Below are 17,028 nucleotides of genomic sequence, written 5' to 3' on the forward strand. Positions count from 1 at the left end.
TATGTTTGTCTTTCACTGTCTCTTTGTCTCTGTCTCTGTGTCTCTGTCTATTTGTCTCCCTGTATCTATGACATTTACATGGACTTTTTACAATATGACTTACGGAAATGTTTTGTGTAACTTCAAATGAGGTTTCTTAATGACACTTGGGGGTGGGGATAAGGCTGATAATTTAGAACTCAATATTTTAAAAACAAATGTAAAAACAAACAAACAAAAAAAGAATGTCCTTTCCTAGAGAAAAAAATTTGGGTTTATTTTAGGTAAGGTTTTGAATTTGGATTGGATCCTAAAAGAGCATTTTTATGCTATGTAAGGTCAATCACCTGTACTCCATAGATTTAGAATTTGAATAGAGCTTAGAAGACCCTTTACTCTTATCTCTCTTATTATTATGGTTATTATTGGTACATAATTGTGGTAAAGAACAGTAAAATAGTCTGGGACATAGGACGTTATCTGTCTATCTCTTTTTGGATGTTATATAAGTATATAGATTATGTATATGCATATACATATATAATATGAATGATATTTCAGCTGCTAAATGTGTTTTTGCCCTAAGTACTTCTCAATCTCTGAAATTTTCTCTATTATTGAACTCTTTCTTTTGCTCCTGAATATTCTCCCCACTCTTGACTTCCAAAACAATACTTCATCCAGGATCTGCTATATGTCTCTGTTCAATTTTATTCATCTCTATTTAATAATTTCCCATTTTCATACCATGTTATTCACCAAGCATCTGACACTGTTTTCTTTTCTTTCTGTCTATATTCATTGATTTAATCAGCTCCCATTATTTTAGCTATCATCTCTATATGACTAATTCCTAAATCTATATTGTAGCCTCAAGTTCCCTCTAGTCCTCTGTTGCCAATTACATATTAAGCAATTCTATGTAGATGGCTTACAGGCATCCCAAACTCAACTTCCCTAAAAGGAAACTCATGGCTCTTTTTAACAGTGAGGTGATTCAGGCCAGTTCCAGTGGACATGTAATGAAGAGAGCCATCTGCATCCAGAAAGAAAACCATGGGAACTGTGGATCATGATATAATATTTTTACTCTTTTTGTGGATGTTTGCTTGCATTTTGTTTTCTTTCTCATTTTTTTTTCTCTTTTGAATTGTTTTTTTTTTTTTTTGTGCAGCATGATAACTGTGGAAATATGTATGGAAGAATTGTACACATTTAACATATATTGCATTGCTTGCCATCTAGGGGAGGGGATGAGGGCAGAGATAGAAAAAATGTGGAACACAGGATTTTGCCAAGGTAAATGTTGAAAACTATGTGTATGTTTTGAAAATAAAAAGCTTTTTTTTTTTTTTTTTTTTTTACAAAAAGGGGGAAGTCATTAACTTTTTCTCCAAATCTGACATTTCTCAACCTTCCCTATTTCTGTTGAGCATTACCATCATCTTTCTAATTATTAAAGTTCACAAACTTGAAATAATTTTTACATTTGCTTCTCCTTCATTACCTTCTTATCCCATATCCAACCAACTGTTGAGTCTTCTTATTTCTGTTTCATCTTAATACAAATTTAGGCTAAAACATACAACACAAGGAAACAAGATGCACAAAACATCATGACAGGTTTATTGAAGAGACACAATTCCAACAAATAAAAGCAGCCAGGAAGGCTAGAAACTGGTCAAGTCCACTAAAGCTTCTGATGGAACTGGACATTTAGAATCAGTAAAGTATGGTGTGACTTTATGGGATTTTTATTTGGGTTGAGTAAGGTTATTGAGGGGAGTAAGAGAGGACTCTGAAGTCTATTGCTGAAGAAGTGTTGTTGATTAATTTTAGAAATGAAAGGCCCATTCCTGAGGAACTGAGAGCTAGCTGATTTTCAAACACTCTACCGTGGGGAAGGGGCTTTTGGCTATTACAAGTAATCTTATTTTAACTTATTTTGACCTGATGACTCAGGGGATTTGATCTTTCTTAGGGCTTCATCATTTAGTGGGGAGGGAAGGCTTTTGAACTTCCTCTATACTATATTTGCAATGGCTGTCTAGTTCTTCAAGAATGAAATTCAGAATCATATCACTGGTATTTTATGGCCTTTAAAATCTGGCTCCCATGTTTATTTCCATATTTATTTGACTTTGCTCCCTTCACATGATAAAAGAAGAATACCTTGTATGAAAATAGTATGGAAGGAAAATATGTGACTAAGAAGTGATACATCCTATAGAATCAAATTGGGTTTTTAAACATTATCATCATGCCTCCACCAGAACCTTATTTCAAAGATGTGTTCAACATAAAGTTTAATAACTTTCAGAAGGGTTGTCATGCTTTAATAGTAACAACAAATATTGATATAACACTTAATAATAGGCAAAAAGCTTTGATGTACAGCTATTGATATGCATACTTGGTTAAGGCATGATAACTGAATACTAAACTGGAAAGAGGGATGGTATATTTATTTCTTGAATTTTTTATTTTATTTATAGTAGTTTTTTATCTTCAACTGTGTATACACATATATTTTGTATAAATTATCACTCCTAGAAGGAGCATATTGATTCTTATTACTCTTTCAGCAGCCCTGGGACTTTAAAGATAGCATCCTCTCAATAGCCACCACTGCCCCAAATATACTATCTTTATTATTATTATTTATTAAACCATAAACTGAATTGTCCTATTTTGTTTTATATATTATTTTCCACACTTAACAGTGCCTGGCACAAAGTGAGTACTTAATAAATGCTTTCTTATGCATCCATCCATATTTTATCATGATGGATACATACACATCATATATGTGTATATACATAAATACATACTATACAAATTCTTTTCTATAACTAGTTGCCATCAAGGAATTTACATTCTGTTGATACAAACAGTATGCAAACATAAACATGTATAAAACTTGTTATAAAGATGTATACAAAGTGGAAAAAAAAAAGTAATTTGAGAGGAAAATTGGGGACATCAAGAAAGGCTTCCATTGAGAGGCAAGGGAAATTGAAGACAAACCTTAAGGAGAGAAGAGAAGTTTTGGAACATCTGCTGTGGGCAATGCAATAAAGAGTTAGCAGATAGCAACTCTGAACCATAGTGTTGAGTGGAGCAAGAAATATGAGTTGATGAGGCATAAACCAGGAAAATGTAAATTCAAAGAAACTTTTTCCCTCTTCCTTAATAGCTTCCTAGTTTCTTTGCTGATGGAGGGTAGAGTTGATAGGGTAAGGATATTTATTCATGAAGGTTGTTCCTTTTTCCAAATACAGAGAAACTGTATTGAAGAGTGGAGATAAGGGAGTTGGGCTAGGATATTTCTTAAGATACTTCATAATGAATGATTCTATTATTTTTTGACATGTTTGATGATTGCTGTTATTGTGAATTTTTTTTTCTTTTTCACAGTGGGATAGCCATTACTTTTGTGCAATATTTTTAAATGTTACTTGTAGGTTTATAGCACTTGATTCTATATATAATCTATTGCTCAAGTTTACCTACACTTTAAATCTGAGCAGAGGTAAGTATGGGTTGGCTCACAATTATACACACATACACACATATGTATAAACACACATACATTATAATATTCTTAAGAGTATAACATAAATGAGATAATAATAAACCACAAATTCATTATTTGTCCCTCTTCTCCCAATCTCTTTATGGAACTTCCCAGAACAAAAGACTGAAATTTCAGCTAGTCCTTATTCCAAGCTACAAAATTAGTGTGGTTTTGAGTCTAGGGGAGTGATTTGCTCACTGAAGAAACATTGAAACTATGGCATCTTCTCCTTCTCCCATTCTACCTCAATATGAAACTGCTTTGGCAATTCCCCAAGCCTTAGTTATTATTTGCTAAATTCTTCTGGTACTTCTTGGATGACATCACAACCTGATAAACTCACAGATAGTATTCAGAGTAATACAATCTTAAGCATAATTAATGTGCAATAATTGATGGGCAGGAACTTACAACCCTTTACTTTGTGGTCAAGTGAGAACAAGGGACAAGTGTAGAGTTTCTGAAAATTATGGTCCACAACAAAGACCAATTGTAATGATTTTTTTTCTTCTTTATAACATAAATGTTTTTTTATATATAGTGTATGATTTTCTACATTAGAATTTCCAAATTTTGTTGTGTTGGGTTAGAAATATAGTACCAAGAAGCTCTAATAATTGTAGCTCATATATATCTACAACTTTTAAGATTTACCTTAGATACATTCTCTCATTTGATCCTGTCAACAACCTTATGAAGTTGGCAAGTATATTAACCCTATGTATACTTGGAGAAACCAAAGTACAGAGTTAGAAATTAAGTAATTCATAATTACATATTTAATAAATGGGAAACCTTGAAATTGAATCCAAGTCCTAGGACTCTGAGTATATCATTTGTCTATTATATACCATTTTACCTGCCTAAAGTAATCATGACCTTTTTTATCTTGCTCCTAAAGGCAATTCTTTCTTTTTGCAAAGGAGCAATTTTTAAAAATAAGAAATAAATGTTATTGGAAAACTATATGTTTTTAAAAGAGAACCATATTTTAAAACAACTGAAGGGCAACACCATGACATCTAATGCCTTGTTCTCCCAAATGGAAAGCTTAATGATGATTTGAAAGAATAAGTATCAGAGAGATTCACACGTATTAAAATGGGATGTTAAAGTTTTCAATTTTTGATAGACATGTAAAAGATTTGAATTGTTGAAATAGCATTCCTTTTTTTTCCTCCTTAAAAGCAAAGATTATTCATGACCTTAAGATTGACTAGAAGTTCACTCCCAAAGAACAGTAATTTTAGCTCACATTAAGCCAAACAAGAGAAACAATACTTTGAACATTTTTTTAAATGGAATAGAACATGATATCTCAAAATGAAAATGCAGCATCCAAAATGGAGAGAGAGCTTTACTCCAAGTCATAGATCTTGCATTTACCTCCTCATTCCTGCTCTTTATTCACACTCAGTCACATGGTAGTCATTTGCCAAATACTATTTCTGCCTCCATAACATAGTATCACAGAATTATAAAATTTGAGATTTTTAAGGAATCTGAGGAGTCAGCAAGACCAGCTCTTTTTGAAAACAAAGCCCCAATATAAAATATAGAACATTTCTCACATCTATTCATTTCTTTCCAGCCTCATTGCTCTGGTTTGGCCACTCACTTGGACTATAGCTTTAGACTCCTAATTGGTTACTCTGCTTGATATTCACGTGCTAAGCAAAACTCAATAGAAAGTGACTGAATTGCAGATGCTCATGTACATAGCTGGGAAAGACAAGTGGTGGAGTAAAGCGAGTTCCAAGAATGGAAGTTATGAAAACTGAACTTCCTGAGTTCAAAGCTGGCCATAGACACTTAAAATTATCTATGTGACCTTGGGCAAGGCACTTAACCTAGTTTGCCTCAGTTTCCTCATCAGTAAAATGTCCTGGAGAAGAAAATGGGAGACCACTTCAATTTCTTTGCCAAGAAAACTCCAAATGGGGTCATGAAGGGTCAGACATGATTGAAATGATTCAACAACAAAATAAGATGTACAAACATCATGTGGAATTATGATTCTAAGTCACATTCTGGGGAACTGGGATGTCAAAAGATCAAGAACTTAGTATTGGAGGATGATATGTGAGAAAGAGCTTCTAAAATCCTGAAACAAATGTCAGAAGGAAGTCTAGCACAAGTTCACAAGGGTGAAATATATGATCAGATAAGGGAAACTAAACCAACCAAGTTTTTTTTTTGTTTGTTTTTGTTTTGTTTTTAAGCCTTTTGTTTTCAAAATATATGCATGGATAATTTTTCAACATTAACCCTTGTAAAATCTTGTGTTCCAATTTCCCCCTTTCCCCCTTCCCCTCAACTACATAAGTAATCCAATATATGCTAAACATGGTAAAATATATATGTTAAGTCCAATATATGCATACATATTTATACAATTATCTTGCTGCAAAAGCAAAAGCGAAACAAAGGGGAAAAATTAGAAAGAAAATAAAATGCAAGCAAACAACAAAGAGAGTAAAAATGTTATGTTTTGATCCACACTCAGTTCCCACAGTCCTCTCTCCGGGTGTAGATGACTCTCTTCATTACAAGATCATTGGAACTGGTCTGAATCACCTCATTGTTGAAAAGAGTCATGTCCATCAGAATTGATCATCATATAATCTTTTTGCCATGTACAATGATTTCCTGTTTCTCCTCATTTCATTTGACATCAGTTCATGTAAGTATCTTCAGGCCTCTCTAAAATCATTCTGCTGATCGTTTCTTATAGAACAATAATATTCTATAACATCCATATACCATAACTTATTCAGCCATTCTCCAACTGATGGAGATCCACTCACTTTCTAGTTTCTTCCCAGTCAAAACGGGCTGCCACAGATATTTTTGCACATGAACCAACCAAGTTTTAAAGAAACTCTAGTTACCTCTTGTAGTCTCACTCATTCTGGTTATTAAAGGAGTAGGTAAAACTACAATTGAATGTTACCAGGAGAAGAATAATGACACTTCAGTCAGAGGATTGACTTCAAAATGATTGATTGGGGTTTGAAGAACTTATCCCCCTCTTAACATTTTTTTGTAAAGACAGTGGAGACTTAGCTATGTAAGTGTTTTTAAGTTACTTAGAATGATTATTATTTGGCATTGATCTAAAATTTTGTGTGTTTTATTATGTGTGCACATACTTCTTACAGCTGTCTTCTGAAAAAGCTTGTTATCATCAAAACATATTTTATAGTTGAGGTAATAAGGGCACAGAGAGGTTAAATGATTTGCTTGAGTCTCACACAGTGAATCAATGGTGCAGAAAGGATTAATACTCAATGTTCAGGGCCACACAACAATTCAATGCTAGAATGAGATCTATAACACAGACTTCCACTCTTCTGTTTCTTTCCTGACTTATCATCAAGCAGCTTCTCTCTTTTATTAGTCTGTGTGCACATACATATACATATGTATACACATGTATATATACATACCTATGTGTGTGCACATGTAACATGTAGATATGCTGTGTGTGTTGCTGGCAAATATATACATGTGTGTACATATTTGCATGCACACACATAAGCAAGCACATATAAATATGTATACGTATATGTATGTATTTATGTAAACACACATACACGTGCCTGAATACATACATGTATGGGTTTATATGTGTGTATATTTATGTAGTGACCTGGGTTCCCTATTCTGTACCTGATATTCACTATCAAACTTTATTTCCCTTGACCCGTTTTCTCATTTGCAAAACCAGAGGATTGGACAAAAGAGCATGTAAGTTTTCCTTACATCCCCTTTTAATAGAAATGAAAAAAGCTAGAAAAAAGCTAATTAAAAACCTTCAATTAAATAACAAATTTGAAATTCTGAAACTTAAAGGAGAGATTAATAAAATTGAAACTAAGAAAACTATGGAACTAATTAATAAACTAAAATTTGGTTTTATGAAAAACACCAACAAAATAAACTTTTAGTTAATTTGATTAGAAAAAGGAAAGAACAAAACAAAATCAACAGCATCAAAAATGAACTTGCCACCAATGACAAAGAAATGAAAGCAATAATTAGGAGCTATTTTGTCCAACTATGGCAGCAAGTCTGACAATCTAACTTAAAAGATCAATACTTAGAAAAATATAAATTCCCCAGATTAACAGAAAAGGAAATAAAGTACTTAAATACTCCTATTTTAGAAAAAGAAACTTAACAAGCCATTAATGAATGTCCTAAGAAAAAATCTACAGGGCCAAATGGATTCAAAAGTGAATTATACCAAATATTTAAAGAGCCATTAATTTCAATATTATATAAACTGTTGGGGAGAATAGGTTAAAAAGGAATATTGCCAAATTTCTTCTATAACACAAATATGATATTACTACCTAAAGAGAGGAGCCAAAACACAAAAAGAAAATTACAGACCCATCTCCTTAATGAATGTTGATGTACAAATTTTAAATAAAATATCAACAAAGACATTACAGTAACTTATCATCAGGACCAAGTGGGATTTATATCAGGAATGCAGGGCTGGTTCAATTTCAGGAAATCTATTACCATAATCAACCATATCAAATAACAAAAGCAACAGAAATCATATGACAATCTCCACAGATATAGAAAAACCTTTTGACAAAATACAGCACCCATTCCTATTAAAAACACTAGAAAATATAAGGATAAAAAGAGCTTTCCTTAATATAAAAAGTAATATCTTTTTAAAACCATCAGCAAGCATTATTTGTAATGGAGAGAAGCTAGTTGCATTCCCAACAAGATGAAGGGTGAAACAAGGATGCCCATTATAACCATTAATATTCAATATTGTTCTAGAAATATTGGCTTTAGTAATAACAACAAAAAGAAATTAAACAAACTAAACTAAGCAAAGAGGAAATAAAATTTTCACTTTTTGCAGATAATTTGATCATAAGCTTAGACAATCCTAAAAAATCATCCAAAAACTTACTCAAAATAATTTTTTGCTTTAGCAAAGTTATAAAATAAACCCACACAAATTATCAACATTTCTCTATATTCCTGACAAAGCTCATCAACAAGAGGTACAAATTCCATTTAAAATTACTGTTGACAAAATAAAATTTGGGGGAGAGGAGTTAACTGTCAAGACAAATCCAAGAACTATATGAACCCAATTACAAAACACTTTTCACACAAATAAAGTCAAATCTAAACAACTGGGAAAATATCAATTGGTAGGCAGGCCGAGCTAATATAATGAAGATGACAATTCTGCTTAAATTGGTCTACTTGTTCAGTGCCGTACCAATTAAACTGCCAAAATATTATTTTTCAATACTAGAAAAAATAATAACAAAATTCATCTGGAAGAACAAAAGGTCAAGAATATCAAGAGAATTAATGTAAAAAAAATACAAAGGGTGGTGGCTTAGCACTACTAAACCTAAAACCATATTATAAAGCAGCAATCAAAATCATTTGGTACTGGCTAAGAAATAGAGTGCTGAATCAGTGGAATAGATTAGCTACATATGACAGAATAATCTAGGTGTATCATGATCAAGTATTTGATAAACCCCCAAACTCTAGTTTCTGGAATAAGAATTCACTATTTGACAAAAATTGTTTGGAAACAAAGAGATTTTAAAGAAGGGAAAGGGTCTGGTATGTGCAAGAATGTTTGTGGCAGCCCTCTTTGTAGTGACCAGAAACTGGAAACTGAGTGGATGCCCATCAATTGGAGAATGGCTGAATAAATTGTGGTATATGAATATTATGGAATATTGTTGTTCTGTAAGAAATGACTAGCAAGATGATTTCAGAAAGGCCTGGAGAGACTTACATGAACTGATGCTGAGTGAAATGAGCAGGACCAGGAGATCATTATATACTTCAACAACAATACTATATGACGATCAATTCTGATGGACTTGGCCATCTTCAGCAATGAGATAAACTAAATCAGTTCCAATGAAGCAGGAATGAATTGAACCAGCTACACCCAGGGAAAGAACTCTGGGAGATGACTAAGAACCATTACATAGAATTCCCAATCCCTCTATTTTTGTCCACCTGTATTTTTGATTTCCTTCACAGACTAATTGTACACTATTTCAGAGTCCGATTCTTTTTGTACAGAAAAATAACTGTACTTATGTATACTTATTTTGTATTTAATTTATACTTTAACATATTTAACATGTATTGGTCACCCTGCCATCTGGGGGAGGAGGTGGGGAGAAGGAGGGGAAAAATTGAAAGAAAAGGTTTGGCAATTGTCAATGCTATAAAATTACCCATGCATATAACTTCTAAATAAAAAGCTATAATAAATTTTAAAAAGAAAAGCAAATAGCCTTGTATTTAGAAAACTTAAACTCCCCTACTCAGTAAAGGGGAAAACTGAAACTAAAAAAAAAAAAATTGGGAAATCTGGAAAACAATATGTTAGAAATTTGTCAGAGACCTACATCTCATACAGAATACTACAAATATATAAAGAACTGTGTCAAACTTATAAGAGTACAAGTCACTCCCCAATTGACAAATGGTGAAAATTAAAACTATCAATATATATGAAAAAAAATATTCTAAATCACTATTGATTAGATAAATGCAAATTTAAACAACTTTGAGGTACCACCTCACAGCTCTCAGATTGGTTAAGATGACAGGAAAATATAATGATAAATATTGGAGAGGAGTGGAAAACTTGGGACACTAATACATTGTTGATGGCATTGTGAAATGATCCAACCATTCTGGAGAGCATTCTGGAACTATGCCCAAAGGACTATAAAACTGTGCATACCCTTTGATCCAGGAGTGCAATTACTGAGTCTCTATCCCAAGGAAATCATAAAGGAGGAAAAAAGTATCCATATGTGCCAAAATGTTTGTAGCTGTTCTTTTTATGGTGTCAAAGAATTAGAAATGGAGTGGATTTCCATCGATTGAGGAATGGCTGAACAAATTGTCATTCATGAAGATAATGGAATGTTATTATTCTATAAAAATTGATGAACAAGTTAATTATAGAAAGGCCTGAAAAAATTTACATGAGCTGATGCTGAGTGAAACGAACAGAACCAAGAATATATTGTACACAATAACATCAAGAATGTGTAATGATCAACCATGAAAGACTTGGTCCTCAGTAGTTCAATGATACAAAAAGCTCTCTGAATCCAGAAAAGGAACTAAGGATGTAAATCAACACATGCTATGTTCATTTCTTTTTTCTGTTTTTTTCTCTCTCCCATGTTTTTCCCCCCTTTGCTCTGATTTTTCTCTCCCAACATGATTCATAAAGCAATGTGTATTAAAAATAAACAAATTTACTAAGAAAAAAACACATTGTGTGTGCTACCCACTGAGTCAGGGACATCAAATACTGAAACTGTTTCTTGTTGAAATCTTTTCTTCTTTTCCCCTTATGAGTAACAACAATATTTTCTTCAAAGCTATGCCTATGAAGTTGCCATCTTTCTTCAGCTGAACTCCCCTGGCATTCCATAATACAAGGATGAAAACTTAAACATACTCTAATGTCAAGTCGCAGAGAGCCTCATTTGGAGAATATATATATATAGACTCAAATAATTCTTTGAATGCTGGCAGATCCAGAAGTTGAGTTCATTCTTAAGAAAAGAATAGCCTAAATAAGCATACAAAAATTAGTAGTACTGATTTATTCCCCAAAGCTGATTCTAATTTCTGATATAGAATCAAAGTGTCCTAACTTCTGGGTTCATGGAGATCATCAGTTCCCAGCCCCAACTTGAATTGCAATTATTCTTTTTATAATGTTTTTGTTTCTTGTTTTGCTTCAGCTTGTTTAGAAACATAGAAACATAGTTATTTACTCTGTATCCATATGTTTTTATTTCTGTTAATCCTGGAGAATAATTAACTTGATTGAAAAATGAGACTATGGGCTCAAATATTATTTTATTAGCTATTTAGTTTTAGCATAGTCACATACTTTCTCTATGCCCTAATTTCTTTGTCTATCAAATATGCTTTGCCTAGATATCTCCTAGGGAATGGGAGAGAATAAAATGAATTGGTAGATACAGAAATAACTTTAAAAGCTAAAAACAAAATTCAGTATAAAAAGAATGTATTAACATTTCCCTTGAAATGTAAAGGATCTTTGTTCTAATTGCCTAACCCAGTATCTCCTATGTAGGAACTTTTAAAATTCGAAATTCAATGGGAGTCCCATGATGTTTGGAAAAGTTACATAACAGTAATTATTAGCTCTTCTTATAAAAGTTGGGTTTCATGAGGCTAGATATAAGAAGTTAGAAATGCAGCATGGAATAGTATAAAGTATACACTATTCAGAATCTGAAGTCCAGCTCTATTTTTTAACTTGCTTAACTTGGGCAGGTCACTTACTAATTTTACCAAGGTCTTCTACTACATCCAGGAATACCTCCTTCAGTCATCTTGAAATATATCTTGACACTTGATCCAGACAGCTTCTGAGGAGAAAGTGAGATTGTTGACTTTACAAATCCCAACCTCATTTAAATCCAAATCATTTGCATGATATAGTTTCTCTACTCTGGTGTTAGGATCATCTACCAGAGCTATGAATAAACAACAACTACTTATCCTTATGCTCAATTTGTTTATTCAGTAAAATGGAGATAATAATAATATTCTACAAATTCAAAGAGATAAGTTTTCAAAAATGTAATAATTATAAAGTTGTTTATAATTTAGTGTGACTTATTAGCATGAGACTATCCTAATAGTCAGAAATAGAATGTAGAACAAAATGGACTTATCTGGAATGGTCAGCTAAAGAAAACGATGCTTTCCCTGAGAACCTCTATCACATTCTCATCTCTGTTATTTTGTGAAAGCCTAAACATTGTTTTTCCCTCCCAGTATGAAAGCTTTGTGAGGGTAGGGACTATTTTTCTTGTATTTTTATGCCCATTGTTTAACATAGTACTTATAGAAAGTCTATAGGTGTTTATCCATCTATCCATCCATCCATTTAACCATTCATTTATTCATCTAATATCAATCTATCAATCTATCATCCATCCATCTATCTTTCCATCTAAGCATTATTCCTGAACCATTTCTAGGCCCACCTCACTTATAAGATCAGAAATAATTAAACATAATAGAAATTCCTAAATGGAACTATATCTTTGATTTTTACGAATTGACTGTGTGCAAAAAAAAAAAAAAATCCAATAATGTAATCAGTGCCTTCAGACTCTGTACCTGCTTATATGACAGTATGAAGATATATCACTGGATTACTCAACAAGAAAGGTAGGTAATTGGGAAGAGCTTAATTGAATTTACTGTCATTATTTTGTCAATTGAATCTACAATCATTGTCACTGTTGACTATTATGAACAATTGTGCAATTATGAGAAAGAACCTCTGAAAGTAGAAAAACACAAAACATTTTGTGCTAAGGGGACCCCCAGAGAGAGTGCCAACATTTAACATTGGTAGCCACTTGGTAGAGATACCAAGGACTAAGTGCTTACTACAGACGAGTTGTATTAAAGGGAAATAATTAAGCTGTGTTTTAATTACAGGGAACATTTCTCACAGGCCTATGGGGTGGGTAACTTAATCATTATCCCCATTTCATAGAGTGGAAAACAGGTTTGATATAGAATTTTAGATTGGTATTCTAAGTCCAGATGCAGCCCCCTACTTTTCCTACCTTCTATTATTCCACTATGCTACCTAGCAACATAATAACTTTCCTCTATCAGCCAAAAATTCACAAATAATATTAATCTCCCAGTTTCTGGTGCCAAATGGTAGAGTGAGGAAGAAATCCTCTGAAACCTTGTTGAGAGGATGGCCAGGTAGCAGCAGCAGCAGCAGCCAGTCTCATGGCAGGGACCCTACAACAAGGCTCCAAGCCAGGGACAATCCACCAGCAAGACCTCACCCTTCTGCCAGCTAGCAGCTCTTAGTCAAGTGAGCGATTTCTGTAGCACAGCAATAGTCATACCCCAGCAACCCCACTACCAGGATAAACCATCAACTAGCCTTGATCTCATTGCTGACCAGTAGTGAAGCCCTACCCAAGGATAGACCAACAGTGAACATACCTCTGGGACTTACCAGCAGAGAAACTGTTTTTCACAGCAACCCAAGAGCAGGGCTCCACCACTGGGGCAAATCAGTAACAAGGTCCAGGTCCCTTGGGACCTTGTTGGGGGAAAAAAAAAAACACTTAACTATCAAAATACTGTGGTGATAGGAAGGGTCAAGACATTAACTTAGAAGAGGACAACAGTGTTGAAATGACTATATGTGAAACCTTAAAGGAAAAAAAAATGTAATTTGTTCTCAGTCCCAAAAAGAATTCCTGGAATTCTTTAAAAGGATTTTACAATGTAAATTACAGAAGTGAAAGAAAAATTGGAAAAATAATTGAGAGTAATGTGAGAAAATCATAAAAAAGTGTAAAGTCCGGACTAGCTCTCTGGAGAACCTCAAGATAGCCCAAACCCTTGGTCTTAGTGGAGAAGTGATAAAGGCAGTCCAGCCACCACAAGGTTTGTCAAAAATGGAGTCCTGAGTCTGGAATCTGGAGTCTCCAGTATTCTCTGTGTCTATGACTGAGAGACTCTTCTGTATCTGGGATTCTCTTAAATACCTCAGTTTGATTACATCACCACAACACACAGTGCATGAGCAAATCATTACATCTTCATATCACATTAAGGATATGTTTAAAGAACCATTATCTCACACTGAGTAGATGCTTAACTATAAGTACCCTGCTGTTCTTGATTCAAATATACCTCTTCAGAGTTCCAGCCCTCTATATCTCCAGTTTCTTTTGTTTTAGAACACAGGTGGTCACACCCTCCCTGACTTCTCAGGAAGGGTGAAAATACCAAAGGGAAATGGGGTCAAACCAGGTATTGTCAGTGGATTTCCTCTAGGCTGAAATTGAAACAGGTATGTATAAATCCATCAGCATAGGAGGTATTAAACAAGCACATGGTAATATGACACAGGCTAGTAGTGATGTAACAAACAATATGAATCAACATGAGGAATTATACATTTCCATAAGTGCTAGAAGGAGGTTATATAAATAACAATCACACATATATCTCCTTCAGCAGCCAAGAAATAGTCCAAAACCAATCTATTGTCCATTACGTATCAGGGAATCCAATGATTCCTGCAAGTTTTGAAGTCCTGCAATAGTCTTATCATGTGTCAGGGAATCCAATGATTCCTGCAGATTTAGAAGTTCTGAAAGAGTCCTATTATGTGTTAGGGAATCCAATGATTCCTGCAGATTTTTAAGTCCTACAACGCTCTCATCATGTCTCAGGGAATCCAATGATTCCTGCTGGTTTGAAATCCTGCAACAATCTCATCAACAATTTCTGATGTTAATGAGTCAATTGCCATATACATAGGGTTAACTGTCAGGCTCTTTCAGTGGCACACATTGTCAGCAATGGAACCACCCAATGTTTCAGGGGTCTTATCCTTCGTTTCAAGGGTCTACTCCATCTCTCTCCAATCGATAAGGCAAATATGGCTCATTGGCACTCATCTGATTCCTTCTCTCTCTGTCGTGATACAAGCAAACCCACTCCCCCAAGCAGTTAACCTATCTGGTCCCTTCCATTCACCACTTTCTGGATCTCTCCACCTCACCTCACAATTATCTAAAGATAGTGGAGCTGCTCGCATTGGATACTGCCCTTCTTGTGGGGGGGGGGGAAAAGGGGGGCTTTAAAACCTGTCTGCTGGAGTCAGTGCATCTTTATCAAAAGTCAAAAAAATCTTTTCTTCAAAAATTTATTGCCAATTATGTAATAGTCTGGATATCTTTAATGGAGACCCGTAGGAAAAATTTGGAGCTGTGACTAATAAAATTTCCCTCTCTGGAATGGTTTCACAGTGTACATTAATTTGTGCATTAGTATAAAAGGTGTATATCTTGTCAGGTCTTCTCCCAGATAAATTATACTGCTCGCTTAATGGCCTTTAATAAAATTCTAGCCACAAGCACTGGGTAAGGAGTAAGGTTTTGTTCTGGTTGTGCCAGGGAGGTTCATCCATTCCATCACACTGTCTCCTTGATGAAAGGAAACTGCTGTGGGCGGTTCTTTTGTAGCAAAAACTGATATTTCCAAGGGTTTTTGAGTGATTCTTTCAACCACATTGGATAAAGCCACTTCAACTTCTCTCAAAACCTCTTGGGTTTCTTTTGTAAGGGGGCGTGGTGAGTTTAAAGCACCGTCTCCCCTTAAAATGTCATATAATGATTGTAATTGATAGGTAGTCAAGCCTAACACTGGACACATTCATTGGATATCTCCTATCAATTTCTGAACGTCATTTAAGGTGTTCAACTTGTCTGTTTTTATAGAAAGTATTTGTATTGTAAGCACCTTAGGATATATCCTAAATATTGAAAAGGATCATGCCTTTGAATTTTTTCTTGAGCTATATGCAATTTATAATTCCTTAGTGTTTCTATGGTCTTTTGTAGACATGCTTCTAACATTTGTTCCTCAGATGCACATCCCAATATATCATCTATGTAATGTAATAACATAATTTTTGGAAATATTTTTCTTATTGGAGTAAGAGCAGTATCAACATAGATTTGACACATAGTAGGGCTATTTTTCATTCCCTGTGACAAAATTTTCCATTCATATCTTTTATAAGGCTCAGATAAATTAACACTGGCTACTAAAAAGGCAAATATTTTCATATCCTTCTTACCTAGAGGGATAGAATAGAAACAATCCTTAATGTCTGTAACCCAAAGAAGCCATTCTCTATGCAATTGAGTGGGAGATGGAAGTCAAGGCTAAAGACGAAGGACTGCTGAGGCTGGCTCTTTTGTAGCAAAAACTGATATTTCCAAGGGTTTTTGAGTGACTCTTTCAACCACATTTTATTGACCTGAAGAGTCAAACTCTTCAATCACAGGGTATGCTTCTATTCTCAAATCAGATGTATCCTGTCCTTCCTTTTTAGCTTTAATTGGTACCTTTTGTAATAGTTTGTAATAGGAGTTGACAAAGCTGCTTCATGGGTAGTGCTGATAGTGTCACTGCCCTTCCCAATTCTCCTCCTCTCTCCCTCCAGGAAAGTAAAATTGAGGGAGGAGAGGCAAGAGATCAGAAATGCCCTGAGGGCACATACTTGTAACTGAGCTGTGAAAATGAGAAGCACCACACTCTTTAAGCTTATCAGCATGGTACTTAAGATATTTAACTTGGTCTAACTGGCTATATGTTGTCAGTACCAGTCCCCTCCTCCTGCTCTTTCTCCTCACACTTCCTGTCTACCTTAAAACTTTTCCTTTTTGTTAGAACTTGTGGGATTCTTTAAAGCCAATTGTATTATGTTGTACATAAGGAATGTTTCCTCATGAATTGAATCAGACCAATAACTTTGTAATATTCAATTAGTTGCTCTCCCACTACTTTCCACATATCTGGCTCTAATTTTTCTTCAGCAGAGAGCCAAG

Source organism: Sarcophilus harrisii, chromosome 6 (assembly GCF_902635505.1).
Source record: "Sarcophilus harrisii chromosome 6, mSarHar1.11, whole genome shotgun sequence".
Classification (NCBI taxonomy): Eukaryota; Metazoa; Chordata; class Mammalia; order Dasyuromorphia; family Dasyuridae; genus Sarcophilus; species Sarcophilus harrisii.